This window comes from Thamnophis sirtalis, unplaced genomic scaffold (genome assembly GCF_051295495.1).
Source record: "Thamnophis sirtalis isolate CommonGarterSnake01/CBP01778 unplaced genomic scaffold, rThaSir2_p1.2 scaffold_7, whole genome shotgun sequence".
Classification (NCBI taxonomy): Eukaryota; Metazoa; Chordata; class Lepidosauria; order Squamata; family Natricidae; genus Thamnophis; species Thamnophis sirtalis.
In genome coordinates, this window is record NW_028261387.1 from 27,978,970 (window position 1) to 27,989,264 (window position 10,295).

The 10,295-nt window shown below is 37.7% G+C and overlaps 1 non-coding gene across 1 annotated transcript; it reads left to right on the forward strand.

Moving 5' to 3' along the window:
- Nucleotides 1–291: 291 nt before the first annotated feature.
- Nucleotides 292–367, forward strand: LOC148044580 (small nucleolar RNA SNORD36). The gene has a single exon (XR_015697419.1). It is a non-coding gene; the product is annotated as a small nucleolar RNA SNORD36 (small nucleolar RNA).
- The last annotated feature ends 9,928 nt before the right edge of the window (nt 368–10,295 follow it).

Sequence of the window (10,295 nt, forward strand, 5' to 3'; positions counted from 1 at the left end):
TTTGACCTGAAGATGACAGTTTAAATTTGATCAACTCTGGGTCTGCTTGGGGTTAAAACTTAGTCATTCCTGCTCCATTGTAGACAGTATTCATATTTGTACAAGATGCTAACTCACCTCTCCCCCAGTTAAGCCTAGCCAGTGGGAAAATACACTACTTCTATGGGACTCAAAAGCAGAAGTCCTGGGAATTTATTTAACAGCGATTATCTCTGCAAAAATAACAATTACTATGGGAAAAACATAAGGGGCTGCAGATATAATGAAGTCCCACTGATAGTAGAATCACATTTGCCAGTGATACAAATGTCTTCTTTTCTTAAACATCCTTGCAATAAAATTTCAGCATTTAAAAACTGACAGCAAATTTGGACTATTATGATCTTAGGTTTATGTCTGCAAACTGTAATTTTAAAAAGGGTGGTATCATTATATTCCATAAGAAGTTATCTTCAAATTATTATACTGGTGGGCATTCAAGATACTGAAATCTTCCTTCACTGGGTTTCTGCAGGCCCTTCACTCTCTCACTAGGTTCATGCAAGCCTTTCTCCCTCACACAGGTCCCTGCAGAACTTTCCCTCCTTCATCTGGCTAGACAGGCTCCAGTGCAATCATATGTCCAGGACTACCTCTGTCTCTCTCTTTCTTTCTTTCTTTCTTTCTTTCTTTCTTTCTTTCTTCCTTTCCTTCCTTCCTTCCTTCCTTCCCTCAATTTCTTCTTTCTTTCTTTCTTTCTTTCTCTTTTATTTTATTTTATTATCTGTATCAAGGTTGAGATTTTGAATAGGAAAGTCTGGTTTGTCAAGTTCCAAGAGAATTCCCAAGGAAGTTAATTGTGTCATGGGATCTAACTGTCTAAGTTCTGACCTTTTAGAGCTTATCATTTTTCTGAACCATTGATATTGAGTTCTACCTTTGCTGAACTTTTGGGAAATCTTGGTCCTGAGAAAGGTTTGCAGTACATTTTGGAAAATCAAGGTTTCTACAAGATGCTTGTAATAGCATCACTACTAAAGGTGCCATATCTGCCACACTGAATCGTATCTGCATAGGAAAAAGAGCCTATTCTGTTCAATGGAATGGTACCACCAGCCCCAAACTAGATGTTATTCCAGACATCCCATCTACCACCAACACTCCACTGAAATTATAGTAGAGAAACTGGAAGATAGATAGACCTTAATGAATCATAATTCTTAGAACATAGAACCATCAATTTCCTAAATTTGTTATCTAGACTTTGTTACTATTTTGTAAATTATGTTATATTTTTTCTCTCTTATGAATTTTAAACATTTCTGTAATTACTATCTGATAATAGAAATCCAAATCTACTGTCGGAGGTACTTGCCATACTCCACTTAAACACAGGGTAAGCTCAGATTGTGCTGATTATTAGAGAATATTTGTAACAAAAAAGCAATTACGTTATATTTTGTGACTTGATTCCAGGGTAAATAAATTCAAGAGTTATGACCCATCCTTTGCAAATCTTTTATATGGATTTTTGTCTCATGAACAAAAAAATTGCTCTTTTTTTAAAAAAAACCCCAAGGTTTTCAAAAGTTGAGACCCAAAAATTTAATATATTTAATAGTACTGGTGTCTTTTGCCACAGTAAAAGAAAGATCATTGTATAGCTATGGACATTCTGAGCAGTATTTGAAAATGTGGGGTTTCTTCCCCCCCCCCCAAGATAAAAACAGTGTCTTAAAATTGATCCAATTGGCTTGAGCTGAAATATGGAGCTTCAGCTGACAACTCTTTCAACTGTATGGATTTGGATGAGTAGTCTTGCTTTGGTTTTAGCTGATACTTCCTAACAGGCAGTGGATAATGATAAATTGCATATCTGATCAACTGATCTCTGATGAACTTATGAAATAACGATAATTTATTTGGGAAAGTGAAGAGTTTGCGAGTTTGCATTAGTCAGTAACAGAAAGAGAGTTGTATGATATGCAGATTCCTTTCTAACCAAATTCTTTCTCTGGTGACTGAAAAATGTAATTATTTGATATAACTGGTCTAACAGGTGCTAAATCTCATATGTTGTCTTTGGTTTTGGCGGCCTGTGATTGAACCACATCCTTTTGGAACATCAAACATTGTATTTCATTTCAAAATTATACAACAGAAGCTAATGATGCTCATGGATGAATCACTTGCTAATAATGAATAAGTAGAGCACCAGTCAGATAGGGTGTGCAGCAAAAGGAGAAAAAACGTGGCTTTTGTCACTTATCGTTTTCTCCTAACTTAGTGTGGACTTTCTCATGAGATGGAAGACTACAGGAAGCTTTACATAAACACTCAGCATTTTTTCAGACTGTGGTTTGACAGAGCCTGACTCATAAACTTTTTAAAAAAACACTGAACATTATCTCTTTACCCTAGTAAATTCTTTCAAACATAAAAAGGAAATTTTAGTGGGAGTTCACTAGATGTTTTAAAATCCCAGATCCTGAATAAAACCAGAAAAGCTGTATTCTTGCCTGCTGCCCTCCCTCCCAAAACCAACTTCTTTTGGTTCCTGTTTCTTTGACAGAACTACTACTCAATGCCTACTTTATAGACCAGATCGGCAAATTTGTTCCTGGTATCGTATGGCAGATTTCTGAAGCTTCAGATGTGTAGCGGCCTTTACTTCTTGTCTTAAAGGTGGGGTGGGGTGTAAAAGGGTCTGGAGCCAAAACAGGAGGATCCAATTGTCTGATAAATAGAAACATCTGTTGAAGTCATGAACAGTTGATTAGTGGAGTTCATTTCCAGGGTATGGCTTTAAGGGAACACTCTTGTTTCTCCTCACTGCACATGTCAGCAATTCCCAAATCATGGAGTAGGAATCCCAGCTGGATCAGGGGAGCCTTGTAGCTGAATTGCCAGGTCATATAAGTGGTGCAGGGTCAACGGAGAAGCTTCAAGGAAGATAATAATATCTTGAATGTTGGCCATTTTTGGACAGAGATCCTTGCTCAGAATGCAATCATTTGTCATGAAGTTGAGATAGTCTCTGTCTGTTCTGACCTAGGCTTCACCAAATCACGAAACAGATTCCTTGTCCCCCAAAAAAACCCTTTTTATTTGGTTAATGCGAATTCCTAGCATTCACATCCAACAAAGTCCAGTAAGTCTTTCAAGGGTGAATTGCAACAACAGACCTTATCAGTCCTTGGATAGTTGCCAGCCTGATAGCTTCCAGGCACAATGCTGCACAATGAAATACTTGGCAAGGAGTCTCTGTGAGGCACGAACTCAGATAAACAAATCTTCACACTAAGAAATGAATTAATTATCTCCTGCAAAGACCACTCCCTCTTTGCTTCTATTTATTTCCTATGGGAGTGGCCAATCAGTATCCACTTGTGTGCCTTTACTCCAGAGTTGACCTCTATTTCTTAACTGTTCCCTTCTTCTGACAGCTCTGCGCATGTGCACCTTGGAAACAGGTTCCAGCTGTTCTTCTGCCCCACTTATCTCTGACTCCTAAGGTAATTGATAACTGTCGGATGACCCTGCCCCATCTCTGCCTCCAATGCAAAGCATTCATCAGAACCTTCCCCAGACTCCAGGACTGGCCCATGTTTCTCCCCAACCTCCTCAGTATTGAAGACTGCCATCATCTCTGCTGGCTGCTGGTGGGCCACAACACCGTCTTTCAAAATAGCTTCCTGAATTGTGCCACTTCCACTGAAAAACAACATAATTCTAGTCATACTGCCTCTTTTTCTTTTAAATGTACATTATCTTGTTCGAATCTATAATATGATTAATTTACCTCTCCATTTATATTCCCCTTCTAGACCAAGATTTTCAAATTTCTAACTTTGGGCAAATACTAACTTTGATTTCAGTAGGAATCCTGAAAATCAGATTGAATTGACCCTGCAGTTATCTTCCTGGGATGTATACAGGTAGTCCTCGACTTACAACAATTCATTCAACGTTAGAACGGCACTGAAAAAACTGACATGACTATTTTTCACATTTACAACCATTGCAGTATCCTCATGGTCAGGTGATCAAAATTTGAATATTTAGCAACTGGCTCACGTGTATGATGATTACAGTGTCTCTTGGTCCCGTGATCCCCTTTTTGCAACCTTCTGACAAGCAAAGTCAATGGGGAAACCAGGTTCACTTAACAACTGTTACTAACTTAACAATTGCAGTGATTCACTTAATAACTGTGGCAAGAAAGCTAGCAAAATGGAGCAAAACTCATTTAACAAATGTCTCATTTAGCAACAGAAATGTTGTATAATTACCTATGATATTTGCCAGTGCATGTATGCAACGAGTGCACACATTAAAAATATGAGAGTAAAATTATTATATATATTGATCTATGTATGGCTTTTATGCTACTATTCAGTATACTGAAATGCTTTACTGTCATGTTCAGTCACCTTAAACCAAAGTATACAATTTTATTTTAATTATTTAATTATGAAACTTTGTCTATAATGCAAATAATCAAGCATACTGGTATATTGTTTACCAAATGTATAACAAAACATAATTCAGTGAAAACACCCACATCCTTTAACACACACACACATATATCAGTGGTGAAATCTATTTTTTTTGCCACTGGTTCTGTGGGCATGGCTTGGTGGGGGGGTCATGTGACTGACTGGGCATGGGCAACTTTTTTCACTTTTTAAAGCATTTTTCTCTGCCGGTTCAGGAGAATAGGCAGGAAAAAATGCTTTTAAAAGTGGTGGTGGTGGGAGGTTCCAACGATCACATGACTCCAAGCTGATCCGTGTGATGGTCAGAAGCTCTTTTTTCGCTTTTTAAAACATTTTTTCCTATTCTCCCAAACCGGCAGGAAAAAAATGCTTTAAAAAGTGTGTGTGTGGGGGGGGGGAAGCTTCCGACAATCTCACAGTTCACAGCTGAGCCACACGATCCTTGGAAGCTTTTTTTTTTATTACCAGTTCGCAGAACCAACAACAATTGTCCCTACCGGTTCAGCCAAACTGGGCCGAAACAGGAGGATTTCACCACTGGTATATACCCTATTAAAATCCTGGTATATACCCTATTAAATATTATCGTAGCACCTGATAATATATTTGTACTATGCAAAAAATTTCAGATACAAATCTGAACTTATAAACATATAAAACATTAATACAGAAAAATAGACCCCATTCGTGTGTCTTAGGGAGATCAAAGATGTCTCCTTCACAGACAGACCAATATTCCCTATTATTGTTTATGACAAATGCTGTTTCAGTGGAGTCCAATTCTGTGATGCAGAGGTAAGATGCATCTTAATATGTAGTCCTTTATCTAAGCATGTAAAATTAACTTTAGCAGACTTCAGCCTCAACTTCATTACAGTTGGATAGAGGACAAGATCCTGGATGAATCTTTGATCTGTGGAAATCTTTTGTAGTATTTGAAAATTTGGAGAAAAATTAAAGGTCAACAGTCCTGATTTACCCAATTTATCCAAATTATGCCCTACAAGGTTTGGTAGGAAGGAGGTTGACTATTGCGTTTCTTAAAAAACAAAACAAAGCAAAGCAACATAGACATACTATTAACAGCATTTCCTTTTATATTTCACATCCCTAGTTTTGAGGTTCATTTTAGTTGAATCACATCCTTCTGAAATACTGAGCTTTTTAGTCTGAATTCAGTTGATCATGCTCACATAGAAGTTGCTCAATAGTGCCTTAGTAGTCAATGGTTTAATCAGAGTTTCGTGGTTTTTACTTATGTTCCTGCTTTGTAAGGCTGTGCATGTTTTCAAAGCCTTTTGAAATTTCCAGCTTACTTTTTATCAGACATATCCCAGTAAATATATGCTTATTTATATGTTATAATTTTGGATAATTCAGAGGGGATTTGAAAATGACAAGCAAGTAAAAATTTTTAAATCAGAGCCCTGGGTCAAAGATTCGGAGTAAAATGGGTGAAAAACTGGGTGAAAATGCTCAGAACTATTGCTTTAAAATGCTTCCTTTTACTTCCTGAATTTTCTAAAACTCCAGGTCTTACTAACAGCTACTAAAAAGCAAGGGTACATTTCATAATAATGCATAGCATGTTTGTGGCTTTTTATACGTCTTAACAAATTCGGTGAAGTTTGTGATTCAGTCCAATTCCTGTTTTTTGCTTTCCTGTTTGCATGCACCCAAACAACAAACAAACACAATCAAGTTGTGGAATAACTCAGTGCCTGTAGAAAGATCTAGGTTCCATCCAGTGGTGGGCAAATATTTTTACTACTGATTTGGGCACACTCACAATGCTTCTGCCCATGTGCAAAAGCATCTGGGCAGGTGGGCAGGGCCTCCAACCGCCGCTACTACCGGTTCAGCCGAACCAGGCTGAACCGGGAGCAACCCACCACTAGTTCAATCTTTGGTATCTCTATGGAGGGCTAGGAAGAAAAAAAAATAGAATTATGACTTCCACCCTTTTTCCACTGAGCAATTGCCATCTTAATTTTTCCCCTTCTTCTTTAACCCTTTTTAATCCCCAAATCCATAACTGTTAACCGATTAACCTTTCTGCAGTCTTCTGTGAATAACTGTATATTGTGGTCCTCAATTCCAAAGTCTCTATCTGAACGATGATCAATGCCAGGAACTGCTGATGTCAAAATGTGATTTCACTTTTGTATTTCTCTTATTCCGAAAAAGAGACAAATATACTCACTGTGCTTTGCTAGCTCTATTATATTGCATTAAATAGCAGACTGTAGGGCTGCTAATTCTATATTTTACTACTTCCAGCACTTTTTCTTAAATTACTGTTAATTATCATTTATTCGCAAATGGTTGCTAACTAAGTAAGTGGTCAAATGAAAAGTGGCTGTAGCAGTAAAAAGTTCTTCTCTCTTTTGCCATCTAGTAGTTGTCCATAATTTTGCAGTCCTGATCTTTCTTTCTTTTAAAAAAATGTTTGTAGTCTATTTTTGAGCCATATGAAGTACGGCCACTGAACCTCAAAAAGCTGCTCACATCTTCTGCATTACAGCTTCAGCCATATGATAATGAGTGCATTAGTCCTACTGATTACTCTTATTGACCCAAACATAATACACATGGTAAAAAGATCTATTCTGATTGCCAGCTGTTTACCTAATGCATCTTAAGGACTTGGTTTTAACCTTTAAAGCCCTAAATGGCTTAAGGACTAGATTATTTAAGGGCTGCCTCACTAGATACGACCCTTTGAGAGGCTAACATGTCAGGGAACCATTATTAAAAATGCTGTCATTTTCTGAAATCTACTTGTTGGGCACATTATTTATTTAAATTTATTGGCTGCCTGACATAGGAAAGGATCTTCCATATTGCTCCCAACAAATATGGAATGCACTCCAGTAAATTACACTCCTCCCCTCATTCTTTCCTCATTCTATGTATCAGTGGTGGGATTTAATTTTTTTTACTGCCAGTTCTGTGGGCATGGTGTGGCTTGGTTAAGGTGACCAGACGTTCCTATTTTGGTGGGACAGTCACGATTTATAACAATTTGTCCCGTGTCCCGGGGCATTTTAAAAAAGTCCCGATTTTCTGGCTTCATGTTGAAAGCCCAGTGGATTTGCTTAAGAAATCCTAACCGGGGCAAGACAAAAGACACTCTGTCTAAACCCTCTCTATGTCTCAGTACTTTCATTGAAGATAAAACGTTAAAGCAAGAAAACGGACCCCCACCCACCCATTTTACTTACTTTTATAAGAAAAGATGACCCAGTACCATAGAACTCCAGGAAATACTTGGCTAGAGAAGTCGCGAGTGTTCCTTCCTGGATTTTCCAGAGGGGAGGGGCACGGAGATTGGAGGTCGGCTCGTGCGGAAAAAATGGTGGCAAAGTTTCTTTGAAAAATATTTCCCTGGGACTAATTTCACCATTTTAATTTGCTCAGTTCTTTGTATTAACATCTACATCATTGTGGATTGACTTGGAGTGCCTGCCTGCTGGTAAGTGAGCCGGGTTTTTTTCTTTTATTTTTTTAATGTATTTTAAAATAATATTTTATTTATTGTGCATAGGATTTTTAAAAATAGTTTTATTAGGGTTAGGGTTGGGTTAGGGTTAGGTGAAGGTTACTGTAAAATCCCCATTCCCTCCCAATCAGCTGGGACTCAGGAGGCAGAGAATAGATGGGGCGACGACCAGTCAGAGCTGGTATTTACTGGTTCTCAAAACTACTCAAAATTTCCACTACCGATTCTCCAGAACTGGTCAGAACCTGCTGAATACCACCTCTGATTTGGGGATTTAAAAGGGTTAAAGAAGAAGGGGAAAAATTAAAATGGTAATAGCTCAGTGGAAAGAAGGGTAGAAGTAATAATTCAAAGAAGGCTTCCCTATCCTATCCCCTTCTCTCCCTCAGGCTTGCCACACAGAATCCTCCTCTATCCTATCCCATCCCTTCTCTCCCTCAGGCACCTCTCCAAACTCTCAGCCAGCCGGCCAGATGAGTCATGCGCTTGCCACACCCACATCCAAGTGGCAGTTGGAACAGAGTTATTTTCAGGTTGGGAGGGAGAATAAAACGTCTAGCTCCTTAGCATCAGAGTGTGTTAATAATAATAATATAAGAAATACTAATGATCTGATGGTCATTTTGAAAAATCCTTTCTAAGCAAGCACCTAGAAGCCAAGAGGAACATACGTGCCACGTTTCAAGTTTGTAGGCTTTATGGTTCTGGAGATTTCGTGATGTGGTGTGAGTGGGTTTTGCTTTTATATAGATGAAGGAAACTGCTAAAAAGATTAGGACTCACTATGCTGAACCATTCTTTCTTTATCATTAGTAGCCACCTGGATTTTTCTGGGTCAAAGGGGAAGAAGAAAATATGAGAAAAAAACAGTGTTAGGCTATCTTTAGAAATGAAATGAACATGGGGGTTAACCATTTGTATTAGATAGCTTCAAGGCATTTTATAGCCATTCTAAAGGTAAAGTGTAAACAACTATTTCCTCTTACTGGATTTTAGCCCATGACCTTATGGAGCAATAAAAAACAATGTTCAGGATGGTTGTTTTGAAACAGTCGTTCATGCTTCAAAAGAAACATCCCAATAAACTGCCTGGACCTTCTTTTATTTAAAAAAAACATTTTAAAGAACATGCATATTTAAAATAAGAAGCCACAGTAAAAGGAAGAGGTCAAAGGTGCAACACAGTTTGTAAAACACAATGTATTACCATAAATAGACACAAAGGCATGCCTTATCGTCATGTTATGCAATCCAGGTACTACTAAGAAATCCTGGGATCTGATTGTGCCATATAAAACGCCCATTTAGAATACTCTGGGCAACACTTTCTCAACCCCTGTACTGATTGCATTCAAAAGAAAATCACATTCAGATTTACCTGAAGATTATTAATGTGTGAGGGTTCCTTACTGGGTATTTATTAAACGTTTTCCTGGCTTTGTTGTTTGACACATTTGTTCTTACTGATCTGTGATCATGGGACACATATGAATTTATTCTAGTCTGATAAAGGAGTTTTAAAACCTTTTCTACAATTTAAAACTGAGTTTGTTTTTATTTAGCATGCTTCCCAGAGGTTTATTGCTGTTTGGATTACTCTGTCATGTCCTTACTTTGTTTCTGAAGTATAAATGTTAAATGTTTTGGATGATTCAAATGAACTCCTGATCCATTTTTACAAGAAGTTGAAAGAATTCGATGAAATTGGTATTAATTATTGATGCAGCTTTTGAAAGAAGAACAACTATTGCTATAAATCAATAGAAGGATGCAAGTTACTCTGAAAACTCTTCTTCATATGAGATTAATGCAGAGAAGTAGGACTAGACAGAGAATATTTAATAAGAATTGCTTGTAATCATCTTGCTATTGGATATGAAGTTCAAGACCTGGAACATTAAGAAACATAGTCTTGGCATGTCTAAGAATTGCCACATCTGGGATAGAAATCACAAGGTCACTAGCACATGATTAGGCCAATAGTTGGTTATCAAGGAAAAATATGGCTAAATCCCATTATATGTGCAGATATCTTCATCTTACAGCTACAATTGGGATCAGAACGTTTGGTGCCAAGTGAAGCAATCGTTAAGCAAATTGCACCCGATCTTACAGCCCTTTTTGCTTCTGTCGTTATGTAAATCACTGCACTCATTATGTGATTTACATAGTTGTCAAGCTAATCCAGCTTTTCCTACTTTGTTTCTTGGAAGCTGGATGGGGCAGTTGAGATGGTTATAACGTACTAGGATGCTGCAACCATCATAAATAAATGCTGATTGGCAAGTGCCCAAATTTTGATCATATGACCATGA